The sequence below is a fragment of the Pleurodeles waltl genome, chromosome 3_1 (assembly GCF_031143425.1).
Source record: "Pleurodeles waltl isolate 20211129_DDA chromosome 3_1, aPleWal1.hap1.20221129, whole genome shotgun sequence".
Lineage (NCBI taxonomy): Eukaryota > Metazoa > Chordata > Amphibia > Caudata > Salamandridae > Pleurodeles > Pleurodeles waltl.
Genome location: NC_090440.1, coordinates 906,080,533 through 906,098,871, shown reverse-complemented (window position 1 = coordinate 906,098,871; position 18,339 = coordinate 906,080,533).

The following is an 18,339-nucleotide window of genomic DNA, read 5'->3' as shown; positions in this document are numbered from 1 at the left end:
GCTTTTAGATTTTTTTTTCTGGACAGTGTACTCAGTCCTTTAGTCCTAAAATGGCTGTTGCGATATTGTTGTTGATGTGTTGTCAGCCAATCAGTTCTTATCTCAAGATCTATTGACTCCACGGATTCTTCGTGGCACAAAATGTTAAATGTTTTTGAGCCTTAATTTCTCAAGAAATACTTAATTACTCAAACATTACTAAACGGGTTTACTTAAAGTTTCATAAAGCACACTTTCAGGGCCATGATCTAGCTTTCTCCCAATTTTTTTTGTAATTCTGTTCATCCATCTTGGTTGTATCTGTACATAATTTTCCTATGAGAAAATGAAATAAGAAAATGTATTATAAATAGTAGGACTTCATATGGTATACGTTATATGATACAAAAAGAGTACAGCAGAGTACCGTGGAATGCTGTGTCATAAAGTCTTGCAAAGTCTTATACAGTGTAGTAGAGTGTTATCCAGTGAAGTGTAGCAGGATAGAGTGGAGGACAGACTTTTGCAGTGGAGCGTACAGGGATACAGTGGAGCAGAGTCTAATAGAGTGGCATAGAATGTAGTATAGTTTTATAAATTTGAGATGCATAGAGTGGAGGAGAATGTCATACAGTGGAGTAAATTGTCATAGAGTGGAGTGGTATTTTGTAGAGTAGCGTGACATGGAGTGAGGTACAGTGGCCTGAAAGGGCATATAGTGGAGTACAGTGTCACAGAGTTGAAGTGGTCTGGCATTTCATAGAGTGCTGGAAAGTATTGTAAAGTGGAGAAGAGTAGAGTGCCACAGAGTGGATTAGTTTCTTGTACAGTGGAGTGGCTTGGAGTAGAGTGTTGTACAGTGTGGTGAGTGGCATGCCATAAAATAGTAGAGTTGAGTGGCACACAGTAGTATAGCGTGTAGTGGAGTACAGTGGAGTAGAGTAGTGTGTCATAGAGTTGAGTGCAGTAAAGTGTGTTGGAGTGGCATAGAGGGAGTAACATAGAGTGTTGTACAAAGGAGTAAAGCGTCACACAGTGCTATACAGCAAACTAGAGTGCTGTATACTTGCATAGACTAGAGTAAACTGCTGTTCAGTGGAGTGCTATAGAGTGAAGTATTGTGTGATACAGTGAAGTGGATAGAGTGTCACTAAGTGAGTAGAGTGCTGTACAGCAGAGTAAAGTAGAATGGCATTGAGTGGAGAAGTGGAGTAGTGTGGAGTAGTGTGCCATAGAGTTGAGTGGAGTAGGATGGGTATAGTGGCACACTGAGAGTTGCACAGTGTCTTCTAGAGTGAAGTAGAGTGGTACACAGTAGAGTAGAGTGCTGCAAAGGGTCATAGAGTAGAGTAGTGTGTTGTGCAGTGGAGCATAGGGGCATAGAGTGTAGTAGAATGTTGTAGAGTGGCAGAAAGTGTAGTAGAGAGATGCAGAGTAGAGTATCATAGAATGGAGTGGGATAGTATGGAGTGGTGTAGAATGAAGTGGTGTAGAGGGGGTAGAATGTGGTAAAGTGTCGCAGAGTAGAGTGGAATGGTATAACATAGAGTGGAAAAAGTGTCATAGAGTGGAGTGTCGGCATACAGTAGCATGTAGTAGAGTAGTGTGGTGTAGCATAGAATGTTCTAAAGTGTGATACCGTAGAGTGGGGTGTCATACAGTGGAGTAGTGTGGCATGTTGTAGAATGTAAGAAACTGCAATACTGTGCAATACATTGGACTGGTATCGAAAGGAGTACAGTGTTGTACAGTGGAGTGACATCCAGCACACTACAGTGTCTTAGAGGATGGTGGAGTGGAGTGGAATAAAGTCTCTTTGAGTAAAGTGGTATAGAGTAGTGTCAAGAGGAGTGGCATAGGGTGGTTAGTGGATCAGAGTGCCTTAGGGGATGACTTGTAGTTACCTGAATTAACTCCAACTATAACAGCTGAATTTCTATGGTTTGGTACTTTTAAAATATGGGCCTAACTAGAACGTCCCTGTAACCCTTTTTTTAAGTGAATTCCCATGTCTTTTTTTAAATTCTATTTCCTAACTATAATGTCCCTGTAACCTTTGTTTTTTCCTTGACTGTCTATGGCTTTTTAATGTAAATGAATTTTGGGGCCAGATGTAGGAACCGTTTTGCATGGTGCAAACTGCGAAATTCGCCATGCAAAACGGGCATTACGATGAACATTCCCATTTTGCAAGTCGGTACTGACTCGCAAAATGGGAATGCGACTCGCAAATAGGAATGGGTGTTCCCTTCCTATTTGCGATTCGCAACGCAATGCAGCATTGCTTTGTGAACGCGGTCGCAAAGCAATTCGCAGTTAGCACCCATGTGAAGTGGGTGCTAACTCATTCGCAAAAGGGAAGGTTTTCCCCTTTGTGAATGTCACCAAAAATATTTGCAGAGTAGGCAGTGGTCCAATGGACCACTGCCTTCTCTGAAAAATTGAAACCAAATTGTTTCATTTTTTCGTTTGCATTGCAACTCCTTAAAGGAAACGGGCTGCAATACAAAAAAAAAAACTGCTTTATTAAAAAAGCAGTCACTGACATGGTGGTCTGCTGTCTCCAGCAGGCCACCATCCCTGTGAGTGCAGGGAATCGCAAGGGGGTCGCAAATTGCGAGCCCCTTGGGATTCACAGATGGTGTCATGGACAGCATTCTGCATATGGTTTTGCGACTCGCAAATTGCGAGTCGCTCCGACTCGCAATTTGCGAGTCGTAAAACCATATCTACCTACATCTGGCCCCTAGTTACTATACATTATTCAAAATACTGCTTTTGCCCAAGGTGCCCAGAGGTGGACGGCCAGGCCCTGCGTCCAACCCCATATAATCACCCAACCCCACTCCACGCTGGCCTTCAGCTGTGTGCCACAGGGGTTCAGTCTCAGCAGCAGTTGACAAGAGAGAACCCTCTTATCCCAGTCACTACAAAAAAAGAAAGGTTGCAAACACCTCCATCAAGGTTTACAGATAACTTTTAAAGGTCGAAATGCAGAGAAAAAGCACTTGCTTTGCCTTTACCATGTGCAAGAAATTTGGATGATTGGTACTTTTCAGAAGTGGAGCTTCCACTTGATCACCTGCTTCATTTATATCTGTAAATGCTTCCATTTGATGTTTTATTTCTGTGAAATGAGTATTGTGCAAGAAAGAATCCTGCCCGGTGTATTTATCCAAGAAGAGCTTTATTTATATCTGTAAATGCTTCCATTTGAGGTTGTATTTCTGTGAAATTAGTATTGTGCAAGAAAGAATCCTGCCCTGTGTATTTATCCAAGAAGAGTCCAGCATCTTGTGCAGAATGCGTACCCAACTTGATACTTTCTACTAGCTAGTTAGTGAGTGGTACATCATTAGGTAAATGTATAGTACATCTCCTACACTACAGCTGCATAAAGGATGCTGAGGTAATGTCTTCAGTGATATTGTGTGTCTGTAACTTTGCCATTATAATTGTTTCCTCAGTGCCTTCATTGGATAACTTTATAGGGTGGGACTGGATAGAAAACACACTTGGATGATTTGTACTATGCAGAAGCAAGTTCTTCTGTTGCTTTTTGCAAGGGACTGCAGAGGAAGCCTCTAGTCTCCCGCAGTCCAAGCCGGCTCCCTGTCTCCTGTGGGAGCCAGCAATAGGCCTGCATGCATAGAGCATCTGTATATGCAACTCCCTGCATGAAGAAGCATTACTTTAATCTCTTTCCCTGTCCCCATGCCTGCAAGCAAGGAAAGAGATGAAATATCTGCTCTCAGCAAGCAGGAGCATTTTTTAAGTTTATGGCCCTTTAGGAGGTCACATCCTATAATTTAATTAAAGATTTTGGCCCCAGTGAGGTGGTGGTCCCCTGGGCCCCGGGGGTCTGTGTGGCACCCCTGCTTTATTTTATATTTGTAGCCCAGGGAGGTGGTGGTCATCAGTGGCTGGGGGTCCACACGACCCCCTGCTTTATTTTATATTTGTAGCCTTGAGAAGGCGGTGGTCCCCGGGACCCAGGGGTGTCCCACTGCCCACCACATCATTTGTTTTGCCCAAAGGAGGTGGTGGTCTCAAGGGGGGTCCGCATTGGGGCCCCTGCTTGATTTTATATTTGCAGCCCCAAGGAGGTGGTGGTCCCAGGGCCTAAGCAGTCCTGTGGCCCCCACATATTTTGCTTTGCCGCAGGGATGTGGTGGTCTCTGGGATGGGTCCGCATCATGCCCTTGCTATATTTTATATTTGTAGCACCGGGGAGGTGGTAGTTCCCAGGGCCCAGGGGTATTACTATAAGCCCAGAGGAGGTGGTTGTGCAGTAATAAGCCTTTGGAGGGGGGCCCCTGTGCCGCCCCCTATTATTTTTCCTATAAGGCTGCCTAACCCCAAGGCCTGGCCCACCAGGGGGCTACAATTATAACAAGCTCAAGAGCCTGCACTTGTTTTATTCTCAGTTCTCGGCAAGATTTGCGAATAGCGCCCAGAACTTAAAATAAAAAGAAAATTGACTAGGAGGCTAAGGTAACTGCACCCTGATCCCCTTATTTTGTTTACATTTTTACGGACTCAACTGAGGCGGGGTTCCAAAGCAGCTGCTAAACTTCCTGGTTGAAGTGCACACAGCCAATCAAATCTCAGCACAAGATTGGGGCTATTTGCAAAGTATTTGGGCTCCCAGATATACAAATTTAGATTTCCTTTAATACCTCTAGAACTACTGAGTGGATTTACATCAAATAATAGAAAGGGTGATCTGTGGACCAAAAGCTACATTTCTTTCAAATTTGGTGTAATTTTGCCCAGTGGTTCGGGCTGCAGGCTTGTCTAAAGTGTCTATGGCAATTAACATTGGAAATGCACTTTTTTGACTCCCCCCTCTTTTCTTGGCCCCCGCTTGATGTATCGTCCCGAAACTATTCATGTACAACAAGACCAACATGACACTTTTTTAGAAAGTTTTATAAAGATTCGTCTAACGGTGCCAAAGAGATAGGCAAATCCAAAAACACTTTTTCTATGGAAACCCGGTCCTAACTATAACTACATATTGCCATCCACCAGTAGGTAATAAATATAGTGTGTGCGTGAATATATACCTATGGTGGGTAGGATGTAGGCTGAGGGAACATATGTTTAAAAGGAGGATATGGTCTGGCAGAGCTCAGTCAAGACTAATTTGCATATCGCTGGGCTCCAAACTGAGGTAGTATGATGTGCAATATACCAATGTGTTGGGATGCAGCCTTTGTATTTACTAGTGGCATTAAATTAATTCAAGGATTCCATCTATCACTTTTGTTTACTTCAGTGTGTCGCCCTAAGTGGTCAAGAGTATGCACAGATGTGGGTCTTGTGCACACTGTGTCACTGGAAACAAGCTATACTGGGCTAATAAGGACAGAAATAGTCCTGGGTTGTTTGTGTTCTGGCAGTTCAGTCTGGACTGTTTGCATTGGAGCAGGATCAAGACTGATTTGCAAAAGGAGTGGTGGCTTGGTATGCTGTGGAATAGGGTACAGTGGAGAGGTGTATAGGGGAGCAGTGTAGAGTGGAAATGCATACAGTGGAATAGCATAGAGTGGAGTGGCATACACTGGAGTTGCATTCAATGGAATATCCTGTTTTTGATGTCCTTAAATTACTGCAAAACACATCTCTCCTCATATTTTAACCTTCTAGTTTCATACCTTCATTAAACTCTCAAAAGGCCATTTTCTTCAGCCTGTGTTTTGAGGAAAGGCTTTAAATTTAACAGCTTAGCTTTGTCTTGAGCACAAAATGTTAGTGCTCTAGTTGCTCATTAGAACTCTAAGGTAACAAGCTGCAGGTGATCACTAGGGAGTTAAGTGACAAACTTCTGCTGGTTTTGGAAGTAAATGTTTCACACCATAACTTCTATAACAAAAAGACTCCCCATGTTTTAATTTATGTAGGAAAGTTTTACAGCTTTGATTTCACCAAGATGGCATCAGGTCTGTCACACTATTTCATAAATACAGAATATTAACAATCTTTTTTTAATTGTTTTATTGATTTTTTATGATTCTATATTCATATTCAGAACAACGTATTTGTCAGAAACTGTGCACATGTATATTTCCCCACTCTTATGGCATGTCTTTCAATAACTTAAGATATATATAATGTAATGAAGGTGTACATAGCAATACATTGGTTTCCATTGTGATCATTATGTTATTCACCTGGGTTAGTGAGTTGGGTCATAGTGATTCAGTTTTCTAGGTACCATTCACAGTGTAATAAAATATGAACATGAATGAAAAATTAACAAAAAATCACAACAGGGCATATGAGAAAGGTAACAGACGTGTAGCCCCAACAACTCAATCAATATCATGTTGCCTTTAGTATAGCTTCTACCCTCTTTGATCATGCCACTTGATTCACAAACAAATCTTTCATGCATTTGTAGACTCTTGCTAAATGCCCACCAGCCAGTCAGTCCCACTAAACATTGTGTGTTCCCTGATGTTCAAAAAACAGCAGGAATTCACACCAAGTCTACACAACTGGGTATCTCCTACAGTCTACTCACCTCATGTTTCAATGCAACACTCTCACTTTTGGGCCCACTTTATCACATCTCCCATCCAACGTGCTGAATATTAGCACTCTAGTTGTTCATTAGAATACTGTGGAAGAATGCAGTTGATTGCCAGGGGGTTAACTTACAGACTGCTACTGGTGTTGGAAGTATATATTTCATCCTGTTTGTCAGAATATTTTACTGAAATGGATGAGGAAGATATTTTGAGAACTTTCAGACAATGTGTCCTTTTTTAGTTTTCTACAACACTAATCTTGATTTCTATAGTAAAAAGAGCACCCTCATTTTGTTTTTTATTAAGTAAGATCTTTAGGTGTCAGAGCTTTGATTCCATCATCACGGAGGCTTCAGGTGTGCCACACTTTTGTCATAAATACAGAATGTTAGCACTCTAGTTCTGATGGATACTTCATGGATCCAGAAACGTCAAAGCTCTCACGTCACCTGTAGAGGTTGCTAGCCCTGTATCGACACCAGAAATGGCATCAGTTGACTTTACCTAAGTCATATAGTATCCACCTGGCCTGTCAATTCCCTGTGCTTTTGGCTTTCTCTCTAAGAGAGTAGTGAATTTTCTAAGGTAATTGTTTTGTTTACACAGTATCAGTGTTTCCTCCTAAGAGATCAGGCTTCAATCTCTGTTAGGACTGTGAAGAACAGATGTCCATGACTGATCTCAAATCCATCTGCCTCTCCTACCCTGTGTTATACCACAACTCTTGACCTTGTGAATCATGCTGGAGCATTCACCCAAAGGACCATAGGGTGATGCTCTTCATGGCCTGGGCTACAGACGCGGGAACACAGTCAACATCGTTCCAAAGCTCAGTCAAGTTGCCATTGTCACACTTCCCAGGCGGTATGAAAAGAAAAACAAGAAACACAGGAAACATAAGAAGCATTGTAAAGGTAAGTTGCCTCAACGCCCTAGATTCCTACAGGATCCTGGTCCTCAAAGCCGGTGTCATGGACCCGATTGATTCTACGAAGAAACTCTACTCCAGTGATCCCACTGGACCTGACCCCATAACTTTCTCAGCCTCTTCCTCCATCTCCTTTGGACCCTTTGAGTCAGGGACCTCCCACTCAGAGTGGAAGGCACCAGCTTTTCCCATATTTCCAGGTCTAGGCTCCAACTGGATGGCATTCCTTAATGTAATGTGTATGATCTTCACCTGAGTTGCTGCACCAGCTGGTGCACCTTCAGGCCCCACCACACTGTACAGTCTCCCAATGGTCATGCCTTTGGCTCGAAGCCTTGCCATCTTAACCGACTCTGGCACACTCATTCTTTGATCCATCTCTTCGGTATACCATACCATACCAATCTGCTTCATATTCCACTCTATCAATACCACCACCTCCACCACTGGCACTGACTGGATTGGGTGCCATTAGTGCCAATTGCGAGGTTATGCCACAACGAGGAGGCAGGTGGGTTGATAAGGAATACGCAAGTAGTGGTATTCATTAAAAAAATGTTACTGCAGTTAAGTAATTCTTTCTTCTAATGGATAATTCTACCTGCAGATTCCTCACCTGCAGAACAGATTCCAAAGCAATACCCTGCCCAGGAGGAGGACTTGATGGATAGTCAGATGATGAAATCCTGCAGAGCATATTTTTACGAAGGGCCCTACCCCAACCACTTCCAAAACTAATCAGTAACGCTTAGTAAATGAGTACAGGGTTGCTCACATCACTGCTTAGAACTCTCCTGGGAACCACAGAAGGAGTCAATTTTACTCTCATGGAAAAAGCACTTATCCCTTCCGGAGGTTCCTCGTTGGCCAAGGCATAACAGGTTTTCATGCAGATAATTCTTAAAGGACAACTATACAGGGACTCAAAATCAGTCTGCATTAGAAACGTTAGCACTAGTTCAAGGTCCCACTGAGGCACAAAAACGAGTTGTAGAATACAGCCTTGTCAAACAATTGCATCACAATTGGGAACTTGAACAAAGAAGTCTGATCTGGGAGACAGTGGAATGCCAACAATACAGCGAAATACCCCTTGACAGTTCATACTGCACATCGCGGTTGGGCAAGAAAAAGTGCAAAATGTAAGACCTGAGACATCTTAGCTTGTAAAGAGTCTACATTGTTGTCCATGCACCAAGCAATGAAGTTACTACATCTTCCAGAGTAAGCCGACTTAGTGGTGGGGTGATGAGCTGACAATATGACGTCCGTTGCCGCTGGTGGCAGCTAAAAGGAGTCCAGATGTCCCTGCCTAATCCCCAGGAATGTAGCTGGAGGTCTTGGAGATTGGGGATCAGGACTATTCTCCTCCAGCTGGGAGGAAAGGTCCAGTCTGAATACAGCTTGAGCAGGGGACATATGTAGAAGCACCGAAGGTCTGCTTATGACACCCTTTTTGGCCAGTCCAATGAGAATGACTTAGGCAGGATCTTGATGTATCTTCCTCAGAACCAGATGAATCAAGGACATAAGGGAAGTGTGTAGTGCAGCTGTCAGTTCCTGTTCAACTAAAATGTGTCCTGAAGGCTCCACTCTTTAGATACTAGGGGCACAGAACTGTTGGCGATGAACATTTTCTGATGAGGTGAACAGATCAACCTGGGGAGTGCCCTACTAGGTGAAGATGCACTGAACTGCTTCTGAGAGAAGATGAAAGTCAGCAATATAACTCCAGCTCAGTTTTGATTGGCCATGATCTAGATCCCTTGGTAGTAACCCAAGACCACAACCTATCTGCTTCCAAACAAACTAGATAAGACCCTAATCCCCCTTGATACTGCTGTACCACATGGCTGTTGAGTTGTCTGTAAAGATCTGGATGCACCGACCTTCAATAAAAGAGATGAATGCCTGCATTGCCAGTCAAAGCATCCTCAGTTCTAACAGATTGATATGCAGTTGGAGTCCTCCATTGTTACTGTAGCCACAGATGGTGGTGGAGTGAAGACCATCCCAAAATTCAAGTTTGAGAAATAGAGTCTGACAGCTTTCCATCATATAGTAGCAACTGCCTGCAGAGGCATCACTACAGGGTCCTGTATGCCAGTGCGCATTCATGACCAGAAGAATGCAGAAAGCCAGCAGACCCAGGAACCACATGACTCTCAAAACTGCAATTCTTGTTGGGAGAATGGGACCATGTTGACAGTCTTCTGTGAAGAAAGGTGGTGTCTAGCACTGGCCCTGTGAACTGGAGTCTTTGGGAGTGCCTCAAATGGGATTTGGGCTCATTGATCAAAAATTCATGGTTGACAGCAGGGATACTGTAGATGGCAGATAGTAAGACACTACCAATGGTGACCCATCTTTGATTAGCCAGTCATTTAGGTACAGGAGAATTGAGATGCCCTAACTTCTGAGAAGGGCTGCAACTACTGCCTTCATCTACGGGAAGACTCAAGGTGTGATGTTAAGCCATGTAGGAGCAGCAATTATCAGTAGTTCAGAGAACCAACCACAAAGTGTAAGTACTTCATAAGTGACCTCAGGATTAGGATATGAAAGTACACATCATGCAGATCGAATGATGCCATCCAGGCTCCAGCTTCTAATGCCAGTGACACTCGAGCCAGGGTAAGCTTCATGATCATTTCCTCCTTATAGGAAGAAGTTCAATTCTTTGAGGTCCAGGAATGGAAGTAGACTGCTGTTCTTTTTGGGAACAAGGGAGATATAGGAGTACCATCCTTGGCCTCTTTCCTGCTTTGGCATTAGCTCCACAGCTCCTTTCAATAGGGGCTCTACCGCTTCCTGTTGCAGGATAGCGGGATGATTTGAAGAAGGGGTGAATAACTGGGAGGTAATGGGGGTGGAGCTTCAAGGAATAAGAGGACGTAACCTCTTTCTATGATATAAAAGATCCACCGGTCCTAAGTAATGGCCTTTCAGGCCAGAAAAAAAGAGGACACCCACCTCCCCACAGGCACCTAATGGTCTTGGGGAAGCAAATTAAGGCCCATATTTGCAAGCGGCCTGCGCCACCGGTGCATCACTTTTAGTGACGCACCGGTGGCACAGGCTTCTGACCCACATCTACAATGCCATGCAAAGCCACCGTGTGTTTTTTGATGGCTTTGTAGATATGGAGTAAGGCAACGCAGTGACTTGCACTGCGTTGCCTTACTTTGCACCAGGGAGGTGTTTACATGGGTGTTGCATGAATGTACCAATGCAACATTCAGGGATTTTGATGCATACCCAGATTTACAAGGTTTTGTAAACCTTGGAATGCAGCAAAACCCTACACCACCAGAGGAGTGGAATAAGAGTGATGCAAGGGGGAGTAATATATTTATTTCTCAGCATTTTTCCCTCTTACTATGTGCGCTGTATTCTGTAGCACACATAGGAGGAATACTTCTCCATTGATTGTTTTGGCGCAGGAAGGTGTCCCTTCCTGCACAAAAACAATTATCCCCACTTCATAGGCGCTCCTGCACCATGGTGCAAGGGTGCCTGCACTGGTGCGTAGCAGCAATTTCTGCACCTGCACAGGGGGAGAGAACAGAACTAAGCCATATCTTGTAGATGTGGTGCATTTTTTGCCCTTTCCCAGTGGTGCAGCGCGACGCAGCAAGGCACTTGCTGTGCCACCCTGTGCCACAGGGCCTTGTAAATATGGCCCTAAGTTTGCTTCCCTGGTACTGCAGGAGAGGATGAAGATGCCAGAAGGTTGCAGGGTTAATCCTCTGCTCTTTCCTGTGGCTCTATCCCTATATCATTATACAGTGGGTTTTGTTTCTGTTGGGTCTGGGGCTGTTAGGTAACTATAAAAGTAACTATAATTCTCATCCCCACCATGCACTGTATTGTCATCAATTATGTAATTTCACATGTTGAAGTGATGGTTTTCAATGATGTCATAGATCATGTCATAAGTAATGCAATATGTGAAGAAATTAGCAGTGTATGGAAAGGGTATTAGTTACAGTTATTTTAGGGCACAAGTTATATTTAGTTTAAGATAACTATAACTCATAAATTTCAGTGGGTTTGTTTCACCTAACTGCCATGTTTTAATTAACATTTTCACCTAACTATAACAACCTGTTAACCTTTGGTGTTTCTTTGAGTTTTTGTGTTTTTTTTCATACAAAGAAAGATATTATTACCATATCTAGCTTGTATGGTTGTATTTTTAACAAAAATAAATATTTTATTACCATGCATTAGCGCCAACCTATACCACACACAGCCTTTTGCCATGCACGGCAATGGATTGCTTGCAGAGCCTGGCCTGAGGCCAAGCCCTGTGTCCAGTTCCCTGTGAACAGCCAAAACCATGTTGAAGGCTTGGCGTGACTTGGGGTGGAACACAGGGCCTGGCTTGCAGTCAGGCCCTACAGGTAACATCTGTGTGCAGTGGGTTGTTGGGTGCATTACCTGGTCCCCAAACCTTTCGCAGATCAGGCCTTGTACCCAAACCCCATGCACAGCAGGGGTTGGGTGCAGGGCCTGGTGCCCAAACCCCCCTGAGCATGCACTGCTGACTATGTGAATATAAAGAGTGTAATTTTAAGTAAGACAGACCTACTGAATTTGTGAAAGTGCCAGAACACTCAAATAACAAAGTGATTCTATTGGTTTTATGGCAGTATTTTCATATCAGCATATATAAAGAACACAAATAGTTTTTTTGTCAGAAAATCACTAATAATTAAATCAATGCTATATTTAATTCATTCACACAGTGAATCATTTTACAAACGTTTATTTTAGAAAATGCATCAACACATCTTTGTCTTTCTTTTAACATTTATTTTCAGCCCACAGAATACAGCCATAAAACAACAACCTCAAGATGGCCCTGTAATCCAACTGATGAGCCTAGAGTTCCAGTTAGGGATCCTTTGAAAAATATGGTAAGCTGTCATTAGGTCATGGATATAAAGACCAAGGAGACTTACTGTTTTTTTGTTTAAATGTTAGAGGGGGCTGCTGCACTCTTTACAACCCTCTACAACATTAAAAGAAATTGCATAGTAGAGCCCCAGCCCCTCCAGGCTTCAACATATCAGAAAAAAAGTATTTGTGTGGCATTATGGGGTGCTCATTGCTTGGAGCAGTGAATAATAAATGTGTGGCTCTTGTTGCTCATTTTTTAATCTCTTATTCTATATTTATTTATTTGTATTTATTTATTTTGTTGGTATCACTGTGCCCACCTGGGACACCACCATCTTTAATTTGTGTTGGGAGTTGCAGTGGAAGCCCCAGGGCTCCTCTGACCCTGCTGGCTCCCTGCTAGAACCCCCATGGGTTTTATTTATGTACTTTAAAAACATCGGGGTGCTCCGGTGCCTGCCCGTAGCACCCCTCAACATGATTCACATTAGGGGCTGTGCAAGAACTAGACACAATGTATTTCCTCTTAGGATACCCCAGGGCCCACATGGGGGACCTGACAGCAGTGGCTGCGAGGGAAGGCCCATGGCTGCTGCAGCCCTACCAGCTTCCCTGTCATCACCTATCTCGGGTGCAGCCATAGCAGGCTTTGCTCTTGCCCAGTGGTAGTGGATTTTCTTTTGCTCCAGCCTGGCAGGACCAATTCTGTGTCTCCCTGCCCACAGAAGCTTAGGCAGGGAGAATCTTTTGTGCTCCAACCTGGGGGAAGCACCTTTCTTCTCCCAGGGAGTGGGAGCACATTGCACTTCTCTGACCGAAGCCATGGTGGAGGGGCTGCATGCCCTCGCCACCCAATTTGTAACTCTACCCTGGGATTGGGACTCTGAGGTCTCAAGGACCCTCAAGGAGCCTCAGGGATGTGGGCCAAGCACCCCTCTCCTACATTTTATACACTGCCCTGGAGGATGGGGACCTCGGGCCCCAAAGAGGCTCAGGAAGGGGGAAGCATGCCCCCTCCCCTCTAATATGGATTCTGGCCCTGGTACAGGGTTGGGTGGTGAAACGGGTTGGCCACAGAGCCTGGCCGCAGGTAGTTGGATTAACGTATAGTAATGAAAATGAATTTACGTTAAAAAAACATAGAAATTCACTGCAAAAAAACAAAGGTTACAGGGACGTTATAATTAGATTCTGAATTTACTCATACAAAACTTTAAAATTCACCAGTTATTGTATAGTTATTAAAACATAACTATAACTGGTGCCCTATGGTAACTACAACTTGCATCCTCGTCATGCACTGCTAATTACCCCAGTAATTACAGCATTCACAACATCTTTTATTACAAAAAAAGCTTTCCATGGTGGGAGAGCCAGTTATAGCATATAATGGTAGACACTAGCTAGTTATAATTAGGACCTAGTTTCTATAGAACATTTTTTTTTTTACTTGTCTATCTCTTTGCCGCAGCTTGACAAATCTTCACAAGAATTTCCACACAAATTTAACAGTCACGTGAGCTGCTGTCTGGAAAGCTTCAGGGTGGTCCGTCAAGCAAGGGCTGAGATAAAGGGGAGTGAAATTTAGACCATTTCCAATGTTAATTCCCATAGAAAAATTGAACAGCGATAGGGCCAAAGCCATTGGACGGAATTAAACCAAATTAAGGTAGCTCTTGATCCTGAAAGAGTCCTTTTTGTTATTTGGTGTAAATCCATTCAACAGTTTTAGAGAAGGGAAAGAACATCCAAATTTGTATATATAGGGATGCAACTGATTTGTGACCCCTCCTGATCCCGTGCTGAGATCTGATTGGCTGTCAACACTTAAACAAAGAAGTGTTGACAGTCATGTTGGGACTTGGCTTGAGCTGAGTCCCAGAGAAAAATGAAAAAAAATGAAAAGGGGGCCTGGATACTGACACCCTGACCCATTAGCTCTGGTGGTGGGGTCCCAGAGTTAGGCTCACATTTTATATGTACAAAACCCCAGAAATCCACCTGTTATACTTAGAGTTATTTCAAGTAACTATAATTCCTGCCTTAAGATAACTATACCTCGCACCCCCGCCATGCACAGTTTTTTCATCAAAAATGTTACTGCAAATATTACATTGATATTATCAATGATGTGATCCAAGATGTCATGAGTGTTGTAATTTGTGGGTTAACTAGCAGTGCATGGCGAGGACATGAGTTATAGTTACCTTAATGCGTGAGTTATAGTTACTTGAAATAACTTTAACAGGTGAATTTCTATGGTTTTCTACGTTTAAAATGTGAACCTAACTATAACCTCAATGTAACCGTAGATAATTTAAGTGACTATTGATATAGATATACATAGCAGAGTGGCAATAGCAACTCTGCGTTTGTAGTTAGGATTCCCACAGATAGGAATTCCTCAAATTGTTGACTGTTAGTAACTTTCCACCCATTAGATTAATCTCCATGACCCCTTTTAGACCTATTGCTTTTTCTACTTTGTCTGATAAAGCTAAGTTTTTTGGTGATTGGTTAAGGGAAAAAAGGGGGTTCCTAAAACACATTTTCCCACCAATGCATGGTTCCATAGACTTTGCACTCAGTCGTAGGGCCAAACAGCCAGTCAAATTTTCAAGAAATTTGTCAAGATTGTAGATTATAATGTGCACATGATTCTTTTAAGTATTTAAGTATTGAAACTTAGTGATATTTCAGGCTATGAAATAATGAAAGGTTTTGTGAGATATGGCACAAATATAGCAGTGTTAAGCTGTACATGCCTATGACAAAGCAGTATATAATTGGGCAATGGCTGCCTTTACAAAAGTAAAAAACAGCCATTTTGTTTCTCAATCACTTTGACTCTGGGTTATGGCCTTAGATAAGTAATGGGCTTCATATATGTCCCTACCTATTACCATTTTATTGAAGTGATAATGGGTAGGGAAAATGAATTATAAATTTCTATATTTTTTTGAAAAAGCTATGGAGTACCACAGTATGACTTAGGAAGTACAGCGGCACAAGACAAATTTAAAAATAAATAATATGTAAAAAATTGAAACATTCATTGTACTACACTATATTTCACAAATATAGTGTAACACAATGTTTTCTAAATTTTTCTCATATTTACATTAAAAAAATAAATTAATGCAGTACTGCGGTACTACCTAGAAAGTACTGTGTTACATAGAATAAAAGTTAAAAAAATTAAGGCCCTCATTCTACTGACCGCCAGCCCCCCTGGGATCCCGCCGGCCGCATAATAAACATTTTGCTGGGCCGGCCCAGGAGAATGCTTGGCTGGGGCATTGCCGGCAGCTCCAATGCCTCTGTGCGGCGGGTGCAGCTGCACCTGTCACACAATTTACGAGCAGTGACCTGTGCGATGGGGCACTGCACAGGGGCCCCTGCACTTCCCATGCCAAGTGCATGGGCAGTGCAGGGGCCCCTAGGGGGGCCCGGAGCACCCCTACCACCAGCCTTTCCCCGGCGGGGGAACCCACCAGGGAAAGGCTGGGGGCAGTAGTGACCATTATCCGAAGGGCAGCAGCGCTGCCCTTTCGGATAATGATGCCTTCCACCATCAGGCTGCCTGTCGGAGGCAGCCTGGCGGTGGGTGAGGGCCGCCACGCTTTTCATTATATGGTGGTTCAGTCCGCCATGCCGGTGGCAGGATTTTCAGCCACCGCCGGCATGGCGGGATGAACCGCCGGGGTTCGTAATGACCCCCACGCTGTTCATTATACTGTATGGTGGTTCAGCCCGCCATGCCGGTGACGGGCTTTTCAGCCGACAACGGCATGGCGGGATGAACCGCTGGGGTTCGTAATGACCCCCCAAATTTATTAAAAAATACACTAACCTACACTATATTTCACATATATAGAGAGCTATATATATTTTTATTTTTTACATATTTCATTTTGATATTTTCTGTAACTACTGCAGCACCTTGTAGGTACCAGTGCTGTACTATGTACACTTTAGAAAAATGTAAAGAAATGTTCCTACCTATTACCACTTCAATAAGGTGAAATAGGAAGAGAACAAGAATAAAACCTACTACTTATCTATATCTAAGGCCGTAACCCAGAACACAGCCAAAGTCTGGTGATGACAACATGGCTGCCTTTTACTTTTGTAAAGGCAGCCATTAGCCAATGACATACTGCCTTGTGATTGGCATGTAGCGCAGTATACCACCAAGGTACTGTGGATTACTGCAGCACAATACATAACCAAGGGGCTGATTAAGAGTTTGGCGCTCCCATGACTGCCATGTTGGATGTCGGACTGCCAACAGCCTGGTGGATTGGACTTCTGTATTACGAGTGTGGCAGTCAAGGAAATAGAAGGCTGTCAGAGGTCTTCTGCCACTGCCAGCGGTCTTCTGGAGAAACAACAGGCTGGTAGAGACCATGTCTCTGCTGGACCTATTGTGAGGTAGCACACCGCCAATGTGACTGCCGTGGTCCAATCACAATGGATCAGCAGGCGGAAACAAGCAGTTTAAAGGGAGACACTCACCTACACACAGCAATACACGTCCGGGGCTGCCATGGAGTAATTCGTAAATGTCATGCCGCTGATCCTGCTTACTGAAAGACAAGGGATACAATGCCAATGTGGACGACACCAACTATAAGTGCACACACCTACATGCATCATCAACATGTACAATAAATTTGTACCTGGTAGCAAATACATTACGGGGGAAACGCCACGGCCACCAGCTACACCCATCATTCCAGACACACATACTCAAATTCTGCAATACAGACTCCCACACATTCACAACACGTACACTTCAGCCCGCACATACACACACAAACTGCCTGGCAAAACCACAACTATATGCACGGCTACACAACACAGGTGTAGGGACACTGCAGGTCACATAGAATACATACACACAGGAACAACTACACAACAACTGCACATATATGAATGCATTCCACAAACTCACAGCCAACATTGGCCAGGTACTGGCCACACATACATCACACATATGCACCCATCTGCACAGGCGCACACACAACACCACCATCGAACAACACTGCTATCGACACACACATCACACACACTCATAGCACAATTACCCTACAATGCCATGACCAATGCACACAGAGACAAAGAGACTAAAGACACAAAGTGCACCACCACAACAACACCTCCATAGCTGCGATGGGAGCAACAGGACCATACTTGAAGGGAGGCTGTATTGGGTCATATATCTTGTTGAGCAAGACACCAAACAACATGCGGACAGCAGTTGAACACAATTGAATATCAGGCACAAGCACTACCAATACCTTTTGTCCTGTGCAGTCACAAAATGGGAGAAGGGCCAGGCAACAAAGCACACACAACTCACACTCCATGGGACATACCCCTACACTAACCTGCTGCAAGGGACCCACACCTAAACAGACACATGTGCACTCAAATGCAAAGCAAACCACCACAACTCAACACACGCCAGGTCTGCACTGAGAACACTCAAGAACACACACCACATGTAGACAATAGCCAAACAAGGGGACAAGTCATACATCATACATGCCCGCACTGCAAAACACTAAAAATATGCATTCCATTACAAACACAACACAATGCCTTTTACACCAAAATTGCATCAACAAATACATACTCATCACACAACACATACCTTTCCCTTGAGGGACAACAGCAATGCACACAAACTCACATACTTCAAAAAACACCACATGGAGCAACAAGCAGGCCAAATACACACAACAACAGACATGCAACCAATGTCAGCCAGGAACAACACAAAGCTAGGGAAGGAAATGCAGGACAAAGGTGTATCCAAAATACCAACAACTGGTTGGTTTATTAATGGAGCTGTTTTCTAGTCCAAGTACATAGGCCAGTCAAAAAATGTCTGCCCAAAAGGCACAGTGTTGGGCCCCTACCTGACTCCTGACTGCCATGTAACCTACACAGGTAGTGGCATCAAGGGGCAGGCAGGCACCTCAT